The sequence below is a fragment of the Balaenoptera musculus genome, chromosome 2 (assembly GCF_009873245.2).
Source record: "Balaenoptera musculus isolate JJ_BM4_2016_0621 chromosome 2, mBalMus1.pri.v3, whole genome shotgun sequence".
Lineage (NCBI taxonomy): Eukaryota > Metazoa > Chordata > Mammalia > Artiodactyla > Balaenopteridae > Balaenoptera > Balaenoptera musculus.
The window spans coordinates 32,916,959-32,936,655 of NC_045786.1; the positions used below are offsets into that span (position 1 = coordinate 32,916,959).

The window sequence follows — 19,697 nt, forward strand, 5'->3', positions numbered from 1 at the left end:
TGACAGACTCTAGGTTCATCCACCTCACTATAAATAACTCAATTTCATTTCTTTTTATGGCTGAGTAATATTCCATTGTATATATGTGCCACATCTTCTTTATCCATTCATCTGTTGATAGACACTTAGGTTGCTTCCATGTCCTGGCTATTGTAAATAGAGCTGCAATGAACTCTGTGGTACATAACTCTTTTTGAATTATGGTTTTCTCAGGGTATATGCCCAGTAGTGGGATTTCTGGGTCGTATGGTAGTTATATTTTTAGTTTTTAAGGAACCTCCATACTGTTCTCCATAGTGGCTGTATCAATTTACATTCCCACCTGGGAATTTAGTATTTTTTAAATACATATAACAAGCCTTAATTTTCCAAACATCCAGAAGTTTGAAAACTTCTTCAGGAGAAAATACAACCATATTGGAAAAAAAAAAAAGCAACTACAAACAAGTGTTCTGGTTTCCTCTCACTCACCTAATATGTATGTCAGTGACAGCAGTTTGTATATCAGTAACACAGTAGGCTGAACACTGAGGTTCAAACGTTCTTCCACTTAAAAGAGCTAATAAATTATGGAAACTGCTCTCTGTATACCTCTCCTTTCCATATCCTAACATATGTATAACTGAAACCACTGATTTAAAAATCATTACATAGCGCTGAACTCTGCCTCCTTCATCAGTTTAAATGAATGCAGCTTCCCTTTAGCATTATATTCCAAAAAATACATAAGCCCCAATAATTTGGAGTACTAAACTAGACAACCCCCCTAAAGACACTTTTGGCAGAGGTAATGCATTACATAAAAAGAGGTTTCCAGAGCTTGCTGTCAGAACCTAAGCATACACGGAAAACACTGACATCGGTCACTGCGCACACCGTTTTACTCTGCAGGCAGTCCTTTGCCATTGGTCAGCTTTACTAGCTCGAGTCCAGCAGGAAAGCGCACGGTGCACCAGATTCACCAGCCCTTAAGTTGCTACTGTGTTCTCTTCTTTACTGAAATGTTTTACTGAGCGAGGCTTTACCCACGACAGGCCAGCAATGTGAAAACTTTTATTGTGCTGTTCTTCAGGCTTTTTCTGAGTCAGCATCTTCTCTCTGGCTTCATCGGGTACAGAAGGATTCCACAGAGAAAAGCTAATTGCATAGGGGTCTTCTACTTTAGGTTGGTCAAACAAAGGAGCAGTGCACACCTTAACACTGTCAACTGAATATCTTTTTCGTACAGTACTGCAGCCTCTGGATTTAGGGGGCTTGCTGTATCAATCTTGTAGGAAACTCTACTTGCTTACATCAATACTTGCCAAATATTATTATGGATCCGCCTCCATTTTGCAAATGCTTTCTTCACATCCAGTTCAGCTGAGGTGGAATCAACTAGCAAGTGAAGGACGGGAATATCAAACACCAAACGTGGACAGTCACCACCTGGGTACTTATCGGGGATGTAAACTGTAAACTTAAAGACACCATCTTGATAAAGTCCATGCTGTATGAATATTACTCCAAACCACAGTAATGCAGATCAATAAGATGGCTGCACATAGACACCTGGTAGCTTCTGCTTCACAAGCAAGGTAAATTCTGCAAGAAGGGAGTATTCCAGGTAGAAAGGTCTAAGAAGCATGTGTGCCATTTGTTGACTCTGTTGCTGGGCAGGAGATGAAAGCTTGGTTATGGGCGAAGCATTTTGGGGAATAGAAGGCAGCTGTTTCTTTGGAGCAGTGTGTGGAGGGCTGGTTTTCACATCCCCTGTTAACGTCTTCTCTTCACCATCAGATCGTTTGTGTACAGAGCTTGTAGACATGATCCAGAGAGGGTTCATAACGTGTACTCCAAACAAAGAAATTCAATGGTCTGTGTCATCAAACTCTTCCATCCTCAGAATTCACTTTACCTCGGTGTTTTCAATGCAGTGCTCCAGGCTGCCAAGAACCATCGCGGCCCTACAGCATCTCAGGCCTCAGTGCCAGCCCGGCCCCAGCCTACTCCCCGCCAAGCCCAGCCCAAGAGAACTGACACCTTTTTTTTTTTTTTCCAATTAGTTCCTGACCAGGAATCGAACCCGCGCCCCCTGCAGTGGAAACTCGGAGTCTTAACTACTGGACCGCCAGGGAAGTCCCGACCTCACTAAGTTTTGATAGTTTTCTAGTTGCTTATACTGGGTTTCCTAGGTAGACGAAAATAATAGTAATAATTTTACCTCTTATTTTCCAATATGTATATCTCTTATTTATTCCAATTTATTGTTTTGGCTAGAATTCCTAGAAATTTATTAAATATATAATAACAGCGGGCCTCCTTATTCCTGATTATCACAGAATTAGTCTATTACTCTTATATATAAAGTTGGTTCTATGTTTGAAATAGATTTTTTCTTATGTTAATAAAGCATCCTTTTGCTTTTTAAATGATTGAAATCTCTTTAATGGAGACGGTACAAACTGGGAAGCTCTGTGGCGAGTTGGAAAGCACACCCCCATCCAGAGGTGTAATCGGTTCCAGCCAATGGCTGCCATAGGGGCCTGAGGTGGTCAGACGTGCTCTTTTTCCAAGAGAACGCCCAAACATGGACTTTTAAAAGTAAAAATCTATTGATGTTTAAAGGATGACGTTATTCCACTTTTTAAAACACTATTTGGGCCACTTCTGTGAGCCAGATGCAGTCCTCAGACCACCAGTTTACCAGCTCTGATGTTTGGGGTTGGAAGACGCCGAAGAATTCTAAGCTGGGGGACATCAGGCTTTAGAGAGAATAATATAAACGTAATTTTGGACATGTTACGCTAGAAATAAACCAATGAAATCTTCCAGTCAGCAGTTGGAAACATGTGCCTAGAAAATCCCTTTACATTGTTCTAAAAAGACCAAAAGGTTCTATGGGGATGTTAATATCCCTGACGGCTCTGATACATTTGACACCACGGATATCATTCCTCTGACAGCAGCATTTGGTATGTTCCAGGCTCTGCGCTAAGGGATTTATATGTGGTATCTCACTGAAACTCACACACTATGACTTAGTTACCATTACTAGTAAGGAGGAATAAAATAGACAATAAAAGTTATCAGTATGTTCAAGGTCATTTCATATTTGAGAAACATGAATAGGATATAGGGTTACACTAAAACGCAGATCAGAAAGTACACACACGGGACTTCCCTGGTGGTCCAGTGGTTAAGAGTCTGCACTTTCACTGCAGGGGGCTCGGGTTTGATTCCTGGTCGGGGAACTAAGATCCCACATGCCGCGCAGTGTGGCCAAAAGAAAGAAGAAAAAAAGAAAAAAGGAAAGTACACACACAAACACACTCTTAACATCAGTTGGCTTCTTCTTCAAGAGCTAACAAGATGTAAGTATCTGGCATTCTTTTCACAATGGGACATGGTATAGTCACCACAAACGAAAGACAGGGCAGGCTCCAAATGGGATTGTTTGGAACATGATTCCCCCACCCAGCCTGTTACGGACATAGGAAACTGGGGTGTGGATCCCGTGAACCTGGGGTCAGCAGCACCGTGGGACTTCTCAGGAAGAGCACTAGGGAGGAACTAGAGGGAACCAAGGAAGGCGCAAGTTGTGTACAAGTGCCAGTCCAGTGAGACTCACCTAGAAATTTGGGGCACAGCAGATTCATTGTGGGTAATAAACAGGTGGGCACATAGCCACGGTGTCTCCCCTATTCACTAGGCAGCCTCATAACCAGAAGAAGCCTTGAGGCAGAAGACAGCTGGGCTCGGCTTTCCTCATGCCCTGTAGGAAGGTTCTGGTCTAGAAGCAGTCTGCACAGCTTATTGCTGATTGCTGTCCTGACCCTTCCTGAGACAGCAGCATCTAGATCTGCTCCGTCACCTGCCGAGCAGGTCCATTTGGCATTTCACAGGTACCAACGGGTGTGGAGGGAAGTCTCATGCCAGAAGCCTCCAGAGTTGGTGCCCTGGTTTCTGCAGTGAAACGAAGACAGATGGGTTGGAAACAGGAAGCAAAACATCCTGTATGGAATCACACAGGGAGGGGGACCCCGACGGAGCAGTTGTCTCCCAGGAGATTTGAAGCTTTAAAGAAAACAGCTCCGAGCGCCTTCTAGGAAAGGAGAATGTTTAAAGGACGCAAGGCGGTGTTTCTCCCTTTCCCTCTTGTCAAACATCATTTGCTAAACTGATTTTTAGCAAAAGCTGGCGTCTTATGCTCAGAGTCTCTTTTCACATTAAATATACCCCTAGTTCATATCTTTCTAGCCCGGGATGAATTTGACCCGGTATTGAAATTGTCAAGGGAAATCAGTTGAGGAGACAGTGTCAGAAACATTGTCTGAGGTGAGAGCTTGAAGAAGTTATTTTCAAACAAAACAGCAGCCACAAAGAGGAGATGGGCAGCTGTGCGTGGGGTAGGGGGAGAGAGGGAAGCACCTAGGCGCCCCCAGCAGCAGGGTGCAAATGTGTCACAAGGAGGTGTCCGACAGTCCATGCAGAAGGATTCTGAGCTTCAGACCATCAGACATCACCCACTTCCAGACATCAAATGAGATAATTCATGTAAGAGCGCTTTGACGATATAAAGCATTCAGGAGCCATAAATGTCATAATTATTGTTACTCTCATTACTAAATCAGTGGTGCTGGCTGTCTCTCTCGCGGAGGACACTTTCAGACCCGAGGTGGATGAAAAATGTCTTTAATACACATTTGGGCTCTCTTCTCTATATTTCTCAGCTCCCACATATGAGTCAGGCTATCAAATGGAGCAAGACAAGAGGACACTCTGTATCAATAATAACCATCCGTCAGGCGTGCAGAGGAACCCACAGTCTGCAAAGCACTTGCACTCCCATCAGCTCGCATCTCCCCACCACTGTCGGGAGCTGAGTCCTCTCCCCAGGGTCAAGGACAGGGTCAAGGACACAACTCTTGGCCTTTCTGCTTTTGTCTCCCTGACATAAGAACTCCGCCCTCTTGGTGTCTCTGAGGTGGTCCATCTTTGGAAAAGAAAAGACAGAACAGTTGGAGGGCGCACTAGCTCCTTGACTCCTTCTGTTCTGGAGGCCCCTTTGTCAGAGAAAAGAATGTGTGCAGGTAACTTCTTCCTTTAGCCCATGCATCTGGGAAACACCAGGGCTGGCCCTCCCCTTTTATTTTCACACGTCTACGTGCCCCACCAGACGGTGCGCAGCTGGAGCTTATTCACTGCAGTAAGTACACTGGTTAGCACAACATCAGGCCTTAGGAAGTGTCCAATAAGAGATACTGAAGGAATGAATGAGTGAAAGGCCTTTGGCATTGCCAAATTACTCCACTGGCCAGTGGACTCCAGTATCTCGGCCCTAGATCCTTGATCTTTCCCACATCCTACAGGGGGTGCTCTTTTTGCCATTCCCGCCTTCTTCCTTCCTGGCAGAACATGATTTGTTCTGGAATCTACCCACACTGCTTTGTGCTTCCAGATCCACCTCATGCTCAGCTCCAGAGATGGATCCTGATGAGTCCAAGCTCAACATTTCGCTTTACATGGAAATCCTTTAGAGTGCTCATTGAAATGCATATGCCTGGGCCCCATCCCTAGTGAATCAGACTCACTGGGCCTGGGAATCTGAATTTCATGAGCTCTGCAGGTGATTCTTCTTTCTGGGTAACTCTGGCGTGCCTCATCTAAGCTAAGTAATGTGTCAGCCCCTTGGCAGTTTTATTGGTTCAGGACAACAAGACCTAATCAGACTGAAGGGAAGTGTGAACATCCTGTGGTATAGGGAGAGGTCTCTCAATCTCTGTAGCTGGCTGTAAACAAGGAAGAATATATGTTGTCCTGAAGGCTGCTGCCACCCTCCTGTACCCACCTGGGGAACCAGCCCAAAGATCCAGCCACCCGCTCACCGGGGTTGGTAGAGAGGAGCGACAGAGACAGTGTGTCCTTGATAACAACACTGGGACATTGAATCAACCAACCCTGGAGCCTGCCCTAGGTTAAACTTCTCATTATGTGAGATAATAAATGTCTTTACTGCGTAAGCCACTGTGGGTCAAGTGTTCTGCTCCCTGCTGAAAGCATCCTGATTAATTCAGCTCCTGGCAGGCAGCAGCGATACACATCTGAGCTGCACACCTAAGCAGCCGGAATCCAAATAGTAACAAAAATAGTGAACACGGACTGAGTTTACTATGCCAGGCACTGTGCCGAGCAGTTTGTATTGATTATTTCAATCATTCTTCGTAGCTATCCTATCAGGTAGTGAGTTACGGGCTGCCCTCATTTACAGATGAGGAAACTGAGGAAGAGAACATTTAAATAGCTCATCCAAAGCCAGTGGCAGAGCCAGAATGTGAATCCAAGGAAGCTGACCCCACAGTTTACCATCTCAAAGCCAAACTGAGACGCTGCGTGTTGAAGCCTGCTGGCGTTCGAACAGCCCCTCCGGTGGGGCTGAATTCTGTCAATAGGATTTTACCATCTGGGGCAATTTGTTCAACTCCACCAACCTAGGTACTAACCCATGCCGAAAGCATCAGCCAGGAGAGAAATGCCAGCTTCCCACTGGAAGAACAACGGCGGGGCTGGGACCCTCAGAGACCTTGAATATGTCCAGTCCTCAGACACCAGAGGGAGGAGGGGCCCAAGGAAGGAGCCACTGATGATCTTTTCTGTTCAGATTCTCCTGCTGTGTGAATTGTACGGCAGTAACCCCAGCTGCAAATCCGGACCCATCTGCCGATTTTAAATTCACCTGAGTGGATGGGCAAGAGCAGGGGATTCAAATGACAACTGAACATGTTCCAGTCACTTTACAGGGCTCATCTCTGTTTCCCGTATTTCTTGAAGTGGAGTAACTTCGCATCGATTTTAAAGCGGACTGCGTCTTTAAAATGGAACAGAAATGAAATACCCCTCTCCATACATACGATACATACAATACACAGACTATGTCCAAATACATTCCAGTCTCCAGGGCCACAATACAAAGCCAATTCAATCAGCTAATGAAAGACTAAAAAAATGTCAGCCAGTTTTTGTTCTCTGTTTTTTGTTTTAATCCATGTAGATAACTAGTCTGTAGCTTTTCCTTTTCAGCTGGCTATTCTAGCAGCTAAAAGCATGGTAGCATGTCTATTTATTTAAATATATATGTATATACACACAGCCACATCTGTTCCTAATATGTTCATAAATGTTTTACAGTTCTCAAAGTATATGTGATACCTTACTTGATCCCAGAACATTTACGCTGTTAACAAACACTGAATGAGATTCTGCTTTAGCCTGGGCACTGTTGCGCATTGAGACTTTGCTACCCGGAGCGGGCTCCCCAGGCCAGCAGCCTCAGCATCACCTGGGAGCTCGGTAGAAACACAGCATCTCAGCCCCACCCCACACCTGCCAACTCAGACTCTGGTGACTCCATTGCACTGCTCTAGAGCAGCAGTCCCCAAACTTTTGGGCACGAGGGACAGGTTTCACGGAAGACAATTTTTCCCCGGATGGAGGGGGTGATGTTTCAGGAGGTAATGCGAGTGATGGGGAGTGATGGGGAGCGGCAGATGGAGCTTCGCTCGCCCGCCCGCCGCTCACCTCCTGCTGTGCGGCCCGGCTCCTAACAGGCTGCAGACCAGTAGCATGGCCCAGGGATTGGATAAGATGACAGATAAAATATAATCCTTGTCCTCAAGGAGCTCAGAAACTAGAGGAAGAGAGGAACACAAAATCGGGGAATCACGATCCAGCGTGCCAATTGCCGTGAGGGAATCAAGCTCAGCGGGTGCTGGGAGCCCAGAGGAGGGTGTGCTGGCCCTGGGAGGTCAGGCAAGGCTCCTGGCAGGAACTGATCTTGAGCTGGCCACAGTGGAGTGGGGGAGACACCCTCCCGAGAAGGTATGGGAGATGGTTCACACAGAAGAGGGGCCCCTGTTGAGAGAGTGAAGCTGTCTGGGATGATCTCCACATCCAAAGCCTTATTGGAAAACACTGGCAATGATATTCTTTAGGCACCAGTGGCCTTTGCATACCACAGATAAAGAGGGGACTTTGTTTGCACCTCTGAATGGGAAGCATGGATGGGTAGCTGTGGAAGATGAGGCTGTGTGTTTAGCAACATAGATGTGATCCCTGTGATACGCCATAATGTTTCATTTTCACTTAGTAACAATTTAGTTTGCACGTGCTCCTTGGGTAATCCCTCATCCAGCCTTAATAGCATGCAGGGACATCTGAGTCCCCTACATAAGAAGCAAATGAAAGAAGAATGCCTCTCTCTCTTTTTTTATTTTTTAATTAATTTTTTTTGGAGTATAGTTGCCTTACAATGTTGTGTTAGTTTCTGCTGTACAGCACAGTGAATCAGCTATACATATACATATATCCCCTCTCTTTTGGATTTCCTTCCCACTTAGGTCACCGCAGAACACTGAGTACAGTTCCCTGTGTTATATAGCAGGTTTTCGTTAGTTATCTATTTTATACATAGCAGTGTATATATGTCGATCCCAATCTCCCAATCCATCCCACCCCCACTTCCCCATCTGGTATCCATACATCTGTTCTCTACATCTGTGTCTCTATTTCTGCTTTGAAAAATGCCTCTCTCTTGACCCATTGCATGGAAGAGGTCACTGACACCCAATAATGTCATTTCTGGTACCTTCCAGTAAGGCATACATGACTGAAGTCAGACTTTACAGAGTTGATGGACTCAGCCCAAGATTCCACAGGCTCTGTGAGAGTCCTGGTCATCATATGTCACAAGCTGTGATCTGGCAGGGGGAAGAAGAGGCTAACACAGGGAGGGTCTGCCGTATGCCCAGGGCTGTGCTAGGTGCCTTTCTTTCTTTGGTCTTCACAGCAGCCCTGGGGGTGGGTATTACTTCCCCTGGTGACAAATAACAAAGCAGAAGTGAGGGAGACCTCTGTTGGTTCCTATATCAGACTCCAAACTCCTCCATCTCCACTCCTATTTCTCATACAAGGTACTACAACCCCCAAGACTTCTTTTTTCTGCGCCATCCTTCCCCATCTCCATCCCTCTCCTTCCCTCTCTCAACCTCCCATCCCCCCCAGACTCTGTGTCTCAGGCTTTCAATAACAGTACTCATCACTATGGTGCCCATGGGTCCTGCTGACATCCCATTAGTGTCAGCTTCAAAATGCATTTCCATCTGCAGTTCTGCTGCTGATTATTTCCTGCCTTTTAAAAGCATTGATCTTGATCTGCACTTCAGCTCTCTTCTGTCTTGCAACACCCTTTCTGAGAGATCACTGTGGGGCTTTCACCTCTAACATCCTGTATGTTACATTCTAGCAGCTCCTTAGTTTTCAGTTTCCCCCTGAAGGACACATGGGAAGGCTCATGGGGCCCTGATACTGGGAGGGTAGTGATGTTGAGACAGGACCAGGGTAGAGATGAAGCAGGCAGGGTGCTGAAACCATGTGGCCTGGGGAAGAAAAGCTAGCGAAAGCCCATACAAAGACCATGCCCAATGTCCGATACCAAGAGCAAAGTTCCAACATAAATGAGACAAACAAGTAGCTTGAATGACAAACAAGTCATTCCAGAATTGTCCTTTTATGCAATACTGCAGTTTCTACAAGTGGAACTTGAAGGAACCTGCAGCCCTGATCGCACGTCGCTTTAAAAGCTCTTTCCTCTGGTATGGAAAGCTGGATGGTCCACCAACAGGGCAACACTACCTTCAGTTTGAAACATATTTTTTCTGTCCAATTCCTCCTTGGGTGGTTTAATCAAAACAACAAAAGCAGAATGCTGCCTTACTTCTTCTAAGCATCCTGGTAATCATTTTCTGAACTTTCTTTGGGTGCATCTATTTTGAATCTTGTGGAATAAAGGGAAACATATTCAGACTTCAGAGCAGGATGAACTATTTTCAGCTACAAACTAAGGAAGAATGATCTTCCCCCTACACACGCATACCCCTGCACCAGTGACTAAACAGCTACTGTCAAGTCAGTGGCAAGAGAGAGAAATAGTTTAGAACAGGGTCACAAACTTTCTGTAAAGGGCAGATAGTAAATAGTTGATACCAGAGAGCACATGGTCTCTCACAACTACTCAATTCCACTGCTGCAAGAGAGCAGCCGTAGACAATATGTAAATGAATGGGTGGAGCTAGTTTACAATATTTGAATTTCATATAATTTTCATATATCATGAAACATTATTCCCTCTTTGCTTTTTTCTTTTTAACCATTTCAAAATGTAAAATCCATTCCTAGCCCATAGGCCAACAAAAGCAGGCAGTGGGCTTCGTTTGGCCTTTGGGCCATAGTTTGGCAACCCCTGGCTTAGAAGGTCCCTATGCAAAATGTGATCCTTCTGGTGACTTCCCTAGCGGTCCAGTGGTTAAGACTTCACCTTCCAATGCAGGGAGTGAGGGTTCGATCCCTGCTCGGGGAGCTAAGATCCCACATGCCTCGTGACCAAAAAACCAAAACATAAACCAGAAGCAGTATTGTAACAAATTCAATAAAGATTTTAAAAATGGTCCACATCAAAAAAAAATCTTTAAAAAAAACAAAAAAACTGTGATCCTGGAATTAAAAATAATTTACTTTCCAGAATATTAGACATTCTCCTATCAGTGGTTCTTAATCTTGTAGGCAAATCAGAATTATCTATGGAGCTTTTATTTAAAAAAATACGAGGGCTGGTACTTCCCTGATGGCGCAGTGATTAAGAATCCTCCTGCCGGGGTTTCCCTGGTGGCGCGGTGGTTGAGAGTCTGCCTGCCAATGCAGGGGACACCGGTTCGAGCCCTGGTCTGGGAAGATCCCACATGCCGCGGAGCAACTGGGCCCGTGAGCCACAACTACTGAGCCTGCGCGCCTGAAGCCTGTGCTCCGCAACAAGAGAGGCCGCGATAGTGAGAGGCCCGTGCACCGCGATGAAGAGTGGCCCCCGCTTGCCACAACTAGAGAAAGCCCTCGCACAGAAACGAAGACCCAACACAGCCATAAATAAATTAATTAATTAATTTAAAAAAATAAAATTAAAAAAAATTATTAAAAAAAAAAAAAGAATCTACCTGCCAATGCAGGGGACACGGGTTCGAGCCCTGGTCTAGGAAGATCCCACATGCCACGGAGCAGCTAAGCCCATGTGCCACAACTACTGAAGCCTGTGCGGCTAGAGCCCGTGCTCCACAAGAGAAGCCACTGCAGTGAGAAGCCTGTACACTGCAACAAAGACCCAATGCAGCCAAAAAAAAAATGAGGGCCTAAGCTACCAAATTAGAGTCTCTAATTAGAGGGTTATTCTATGGAGTTATTATATCATAATTTAGTGATATGCCATAAATTATTGAATCCCTTATTGATGGACATTTAGGTTGTTTCCAGCTTTTCACTATGATTGTAAAAAAACTAATGAATGTCACTGTACACATATTATCCAATTGTGTCCTTAGGATAAATTCCTAGATTGTTAATTGGTGAGCCAAAGAGTATAAAAATTTCCAAGTTTCAACTCTGTTCCAGATGGTGCTGTGAGTTTGCACTGTAAGACACAAAACACAATCCTCGGCTCCAAACTGAAGCAATGCTCAATCTTAAACATTGTTGTATTAAAAAAAAAAAAAGTGATAAACATCCTGATGGACCAGAAATGGGAGGTTAATACATAGCCCTGGGCAGGGCTAGAGCTGTGGACCTTCTGGGCGCCAAGGCCATTAATAGACAGAAGTAGCCCATATTCAACTTCAGTAGGCGGCCAATGTCAAGCCTGGCTTGTGAAATCAGGAGCTGGAATACAATGAGGCGGGGCTCCCTTACCCACGAGCAAAGGTTCAAAGAAGTTGGCCCAGCTCCCTGGCTGTGTTCTACACTAAGCTGTTGCCCAAGGTAGCAGGAGGGATTAGCCATTTACCCAGGCAGGACTTGGGCCAAGCTACCCATCGGCTCCAGAACTAGATCTGAAATGTCCTCGTGAAATGAGAGCTTCAAGCTTCTAACATAAGTCCAGGTTTTGAGCTGCAAAGCTGAGGTCACTATACTTCTAGACATAAAGAAGGTGAGTAAGAGACAAAGAACCAAAAAGGCCAGAATGGTTCCTCCCCATGAACCACAGACTAAAATTGCAAGACATATGAGGACAACCGATGCCATAAAAGACAGACATTTAACACAACTTAGAGATCATTCAGTCCCGGGAAATTTCAGATAATAAAGCAATTTTGTAAAAAAAAAAGCCTCTAAGAAAAGTATGGTCAATATTATCAAAAAGATAATGGAAGTTATAGTCACCTATTTTAAACTGTGAGGAAAAAAATCAATTTTTGGATATAAGTTAAAATTTTAAAGAAAAAGAAATGCAAGGCATAATTTACACATTAGCAAAAGTGAGAGAACGAAAGGGAGAGATGGGGACAAAGAAAACTTTACCAATCCAACAGAAGGCAGGAAAGGAGAAACAAATAAATAAATCACACTATAGAAAACAGAAAATAAGATAGAAGAAATAAGTATACTGTACAGAAACCAGAGAAAATGTAAACAAATTAAACCCATATATTTAAATTAGAGACTATCAATTGGATTTTTTACTTCAATTATGTACTGGTGAAAACAGACATGTTTAAAATCTAACAGGGTCAAAATTTTTAAAGTAAAATTTCAGGTGGAAGTTATCATTATAAAGAAGGAAAATTGACCAGGAAGAGACTTCCAATGAACATTAAACATGGCAGATTGAACACTCTGTGACTTCAACCCTTTCGATCCCAAAAATGACGATAAAGAGAGGAAAGGCTTAAAGCTCAAAACTGGCACAGCATTGCTTTCATTGCATTCTGTTGGTCAAGAAGTTACAGAGTTCAGATTCAAGTGGAAAGGACATAGACCTCACCTCTCGGGATCAAAGAATTTTGGAGCTATGTTTTTAAAACCACCACAATTATGATGAATAGAAATTAAAGTATCAGCTATCATCTAACAGCAGCCTGAAAGGGGTGAAAGAAACAAATGGAGGAAAGGAAAATCTACTGACTAAAAATTTCCCAGAATTCAACTATGTAAATTCTTGATATAGATGGCTCTTAAGAGTATCGAACAGAATAGGCAGGAGGGGGAAAATACACGGTTAGACATTGTGGTAAAATTAAAGGACACACACACACAATCCTAGGAGTTTCCAAAGATAAAAAGGAACAAGCATCAGAACAACAGAACAGGAAGAAACAATAGATAGTATTTTCATGCCCCACCCCCCAATTTAAACCTAAAGAGAAGTAGAGGAAAAGAAGACCAGAAGTTTACGACATGCTAAAGCATTTGTTGAGTTTGGGGTATAACATAGCTACACATAAGTGTAAGAAAGTAATAGAGAAAAATAGAATCAGGTATGGAAATTAATAATTTAAGGGTAACCTAGAGAAGAATAAAAGGCGAATGTATAACTTTAGAGTCAGCAGAAGAAAATGTTCAATAGAATAAATAAATAGAAATAGAAAAGACAAGGGGGCAGAAAAAGTTCTACTACTCTTACATTAATTACAGTAAATGCAAATGGAGTAAACTGACCCAAACAAGAAGCTCTCATATTGAATTTAAGAAAGAAAAAGAGAAAGAGGAGCAATAAAACATAACAACATTCAGCAACATATGGTCTCCAACAGACACATTTTTAACAAAATGATACAAAAAGGAGTGGGGAAAAGATACCAGGCAAAGATGAACTCATCTGAGAAAGCAAGTTCAGTATCAGACAAAACAGAATTTAGAGGTAAACATGATAAGAAACAAAGCTTTATATTATACACAGATAAAAGAAAAAATAGATGAAGACGATACATGTACCTAACAAGATACCCAAAGAATATGTACAACAATGCAACAACTAATAGGAATATGAGGAGAAATAAATCAACAATTCTAATAGGAGATTGTAACATTTCTCTCTCAGAAACTGATTGCTCAAGAGACTAAAAAATAAGCACAGATACAGAATATTTGAATAACATGATGAATATACTTAAAAAAATTTTTAAATGTAGAGAAGTTTATTCCCAATAGAAATGTAGCATTCTTTTGAACCCACATAGAATTTGATAGATGGTGCATTTTAGGCTGTGCAGGAAGCTCCAATAAATTCAAAGAATTGAGGATGTTCTCTGACCATAATGTAATAAAATTAAGAATAAAGAAGAACAGAAGCTGTATTTTATTTTCTTAAAACCTATATATCTGCAAGTTTAGAAGTATACTATTAAACAAAACAAAATCATAAGGGAAATTGTGAAATACTTATTGCTGAATGACCGAATATTACATGTCAAAATTTGTGAGATATGGATAAAGCAAAAGGCCTTTTTTAGTTTTAAGTACTTTTATAAGAAAACAAGAAAAGTTGAAGTAATAGACAAATCATTCAACTCAAGAAGCTAGAAAAAGAAAAAAAAAGCAGGAAGGAAATAATAAAGATTAATGCAGAGAGAGAACTAGAAAATAGTAGAGACAATTAATTAATTATCCAGTAAAGCTACTGGGTTGAAAGACTTCTGATGAGACTGACCATGAGAGAGAAAGAAAAAGGATGACGTGAACAAAACAAGAATAAAAAGGGGGAAATAATTACACACAACAGCAGAGATTTAAAATATAATGAGAGATAACTTTGAAAACAAACATGAAATGAACACATTTCTGGAAAAAATTTTAAATGGCAAAGTTGACACAGGGGAAATAAGTAGACGAATGAACAGTTAAAGGATTTAAAATGGTAACTGAAGATCTCTCCTGCTCGCAAGATGTGGCTTAAATGTAGATTTCCCCCAATCCCTCTACAAAAACAAAAGAAAAGCCATAGGCAACATCTTAAAACTAGGTGATAACGGGAATTCCCTGGTGGTCCAGCGGTTAGGACTCCACTTTCACTGCCGGGGACCCGGGTTCAATCCCTGGTTGGGGAATTAAGATCCCGCAAGCCGTGGCAAAGACCAAAAAACAAAAACAACAAAAAACTAGCTGATAACATATTCCCAAGAACTTCAGAATGTGGGCAGCTGGGGGTAAGCCAACAACATCAAGAGTCTCACAGCTGTGTGGGAGCAACCCAGGGGCACATGAATGGACTAAGAAATAAGAAATCCAGAAATTACCTACCAATACTCACCTCCAAAAGGACGGAACCCTCAGATGAGGACCCTGCTAGCCAATATGAGAACACTAGTCAAAACGGGAGTAGCCTCCCAGGTTCTAGGGTATGGGTGAGTTGTCCAAATATTAGGACAGAATTTCTGGAGGGATGGGGCAGTCAGAGATCTCAAGGGAAGGAGAGAGCCCTGCACCAGGGAGAAACAGCTAGGAGTGGAACACAAATTGATCAGGGCAGGCATGCACGGGCTGAAGGAGAAAGGGGGTTTGGATATTACCGGGGAAGAGAATCTAGGAAGACAGATCTCAGGAAGGAGAATTCAATATTAGAAGCCCACTAACACAATTCATCATATTAATAGAACAAATTTTAAAAAGTCATCTCTATAGATTCTGAAAAGAAAATTTAATACCCATCTTAAAAACACTCAATAAAATAAAAACTGAGGGATGTTTCCTGAAAATGATGCACAGACCTCAGCATAAAACTGCCATCTGACTTAAAGAGAAATCACTAGCAAGGATTCTTAATCATATTTGTTAATCTATGCACTAGATGGGTAGAATAATTACACCTTTATTTTCACTAACCTCCAACAGAAATTTAGCTTTTCCTTCAATTATGAATGCAGGTAATAAACCACCGTGGTATTAGAATTACCTATGACTTTGTCACTAATAGAAATCACAGATATTTTCATATCATACTACAGTTGTTGCAGGTTTCTCAAAATAGTATTTATGCCTCTCATTGCTTTGAAATCATGGTATTTATTAGACCTGCCACTGTATCTAGTGTTTAGTGCAGTAGTAATATTTCAATAACTACTTTAATAGTTTCCTTTGCAGTCCTATGTATTTTATTTTATGCATTTAAACTCTTGATTCAGAGAAGGGGGTCCATAAACTTCACTTGACTGCCAGAGGGGTCCAGTGCACAAAAAAAAAAGGGTTATGAAACTCCTGCCTTCAGGGGAGAAAAGGAGGGTGGGATGAATTGGGAGACTGGGATTTACATATATACACTATTGATGCTATGTATAAAATAGATAACTAATGAGAACCTGCTGTATAGCACAGGGAACTCTACTCAGTGCTCTGTGGTGACCTAATTGGGAAGGACATCCAAAAAAAAAAGGGGATAAATGTATACGTAGAGCTGATTCACTTTGCTGTACAGTAGAAAGTAACACAACACAATTGTAAAGCAACTATACTCCGATAAAAATTAATTATTAAAAAAAAAAGAAACTCCTGCATTTGTCACTTTCCTAATAAAATTAGGAACAAAAGATGGATGTCCATCATCTCCAGTGGTGCAAAGGATCCTCAGGCCAGAAGTCTAGCAAATTTGCAAATGATAATCGAGCCTTTACACACATACACATGCAGTCAATTTTTATTTCTTGCTAAGTGAAAAGTTAGGGCAGGAAGATGAAGAATGGGAATGAGAAAATTAATCCCAAGCAGGATGCAATCCTGCCGCCAACATTTGCAAATTTCTAACCCTCTCAACTGAGGGTACAGCTTTAGCCTGCCTGGGTTCCCAAGAGAATCCAGGCCAGACCTAGCAGGAGGCAGCAGGTCAGCTCCAGCAGCAGGGGGCACTTGGAAACAAGGGTCCTGTCTCCGTCCAGTGCCCAGTGTGTCTCGGGGGGTAGCTGTGGGCCCACCGGAGAGGCGCCAACATTATTCCTCTTTTACTGCTCCTTCTGGCTCTTTGGGCCCCCGACTCCTGCTCACGCTCTGGTTCCCTTGCAGATACTACAGCCCTATGCTGAACCTCTGTCCATTCGTCTGGAGCCCCAACTCCTTATCTGGCTTTAACAAACCTTCTCCCCCAATAAATGGGAAGAGAAGGGGTCAGGGTCTGTCCTGGGCTCCCAGGGGCTCACTGGAACCAACGAGGCCATGATGTTGTCATCGACCTAATAATGAAGACTGCCGTTACTTAGTGAAGTGTTGCAAACTCAAAGTTTGCAGAGGTTCCAGCAGCTATATACAATATATTAGGGAGTTGTGAGGTCGGGAGCTGAGATGAAACAAGCATCTTCACCTAAAGACATTTAAAAATTTTTTTAATTTTATATTGGAGTATAGTTGATTTACAGTGTTGTATTAGTTTCAGGTGTACAGCAAAGTGATTCAGTTATAAATTACACATATCCATTCTTTTTCAGATATTTTTCCCATATAGGTTATTACAGACTACTGAGTAGAGTTCCCTGTGCTATATGGTAGGTGCTTGTTGATTATCTATCATATATATAGTAGTGCACAGCCATAAAAAAGAATGAAATACTTCCATTTGCAGCAACACGGAGGGACCTAGAGATTACCATACTAAGTGAAGTAAGTCAGACAAAGACAAATATCACATGATATCATTTATATGTGGAATCTAAAAAAATGATATGAATGAAGTTATTTACAAAACAGAAACAGACACACAGACATAGAAAACAGCCTTATGGTTACCACAGGGGAAAGGTGGAGGGGAGGGATAAATTAGGAGTTCCCCTAAAGACATTTAAATAATGTATAAAAATACAGGCGCTCCACCAAGTAAGCCAAACAAAGCAAGTCTGCAGGCTTTATTCAGCCCCAGGGGCCATCAGTTTGCAAACCTCCAGCAATATGTGCGGCCTCTACAAATGTCTCAGTCCTGAGAGGAGAAGCTGTGCCCGAAACTAAACCTATATACACGATAGTCTCTGTACCCCATAATCTGGACTACTTGTCCCCTGCAAGCCCTGCCATATCAGATTCCTTGTTTCTTATACGCACCAGCTCAGCTTCTGAGCAGCCAGCACGCCTGGGGTCTGGCTAATGACCCAGGTCAGCACACCCTCCTGTGAGCTCTCAGAGCCTCTCTTCCTAAAAACATGCACAAAATTGCTGCTACAACCGAAGAGAATATTTGGCCAAAGAAGGTGGCATTTAGAATCTAAATATAGTTATCAGTCATGTGCAATTTCTGCATTGAAAGGAGAATATATAAACTGGAAATTTCTAAACTCTTGGAGTAGAATATGATTGTGGGCTTCATTCATGAACCAATTCTTTTACATAATTCATGCTTATTTAAAAATATCCTTGTCATTTGACAGCCTACAGAAAGGTAGGTTGAGTAGAAAATTAGCATTAGCACTGCCTGCAAATTGCAGGTTTTAATAGCTCTAGTCACAGTCAAAGAAATAACCGGAGAAGACAAAATTAAGGAACTGGAGCAATCCTAAAAGCCCAACAGAAAAAAAAAAAAAAAAAAAGCCCAACAGAAAGGGAGAAATGGGAGTCCTTACCATTGACACAGCAGCCCGCCGTTTGCAAAGGGCTTTCACGTTTATTATGCACTGTGATCCTCACAGGCTATGTGTGGAGGGCTTATTATCCCAGATCCACAGGTGAGGAAACAAGGTCCACCGTGGTGCTCTCAGCACCCCAACTAGTAAGTTCCAGAGCCAGGATTTGAAGAGGGAGGTGCTGGCTCTACCTTCCATGTTGCTCCGCTACATGGGTCAGCAAAACTTTTCTATAAAAGACCAGACAGTGGAATTCCCTGACAGTGGTTGAGACTCTGCTCTTCCGCTGCCGGGGGTATGGGTTGGATCCCCAGTCAGGGAACTAAGACCCTGCAAGCTGCCTGGTGCTGCCAAAAAAAAAAAATAAATAAGACCAGACAGTAAACATTTTAGGTTTTGAGGTCATGGGTCTTCGTTACATCCAGTCAACATTACATTTGTTACATCTGCCAAAGCCGCCAAAGACACTATGTAAACAAATGGGCATGTCTGTTTTTTGATTAAACTTTATTTACAAAAACAGGCAGAGGGCTGGATTTGGCCCCAACTGTAGTTTGCTGACTCCTGCTCTACCACCTTCAAGTGGTCACTCTTCCCTTGTAGTCTTCTGAGTCACCTCACAGTTGAACTGGTATAGAAGAAGGAACGGTGCCGAAAGAACAGGAAGTAGAGAGGCAAGTGCTGCGATAGGAGAGTCCCAGGAAACGACATTATTTAAAAGAGAGTTTGGTCAGAGTCCTGGGTGTTTGAATGTCGGGGAGGACGTAGGATAGACATCCCTCTAGCTTTCTCATGAACAAAAGGGCACCGCCAGCGACCAAAATGATTGTGTTTCCTAGAAAGGAAATAAGAAGGAGTTTTGAAAGTACAAATCTGATTACCAGTTTGCTTAACAAGAGTTCTGTGATCAAAGTAGGACTAGAAAGAAACTACGAACCCCATATCATATTTGGTTTCATGTCATCTGGCACTCACATCCACGGAAGCCCGGGAGGCTCATCCATGTCCCAGTACATTCTTCCATGCCTGCCTGTGTCATGCACATCTACCTTCCTCCCTCCCTCATTGCAGGGATGTCTTTCTCCTCCCCATAGGAAGACAGGCCACACCGAACATGCTACCTCTTTCACAGTAATATGGACTACCTCCTTCTATCCAAGCACCACAGAAGAGCCATTTACAAACATTATTAACTTTGCATAAGCAAATGTCCTTTGGGCAGATACAGATTCCTTACTGGTCAATGGTAGAACCAGAAAGTAAATGTGTCCCTTCCTTGTCATCTATAAGAGAGAAACCGGAAAGTCAAGC

The 19,697-nt window shown here is 42.7% G+C and overlaps 1 pseudogene; it reads right to left on the reverse strand.

Annotated features, from left to right (window-relative positions):
• Window positions 1-968: 968 nt before the first annotated feature.
• On the reverse strand, window positions 969-1,902 carry LOC118890957 (annotated as a pseudogene).
• Between the last annotated feature and the right edge of the window lie 17,795 nt (window positions 1,903-19,697).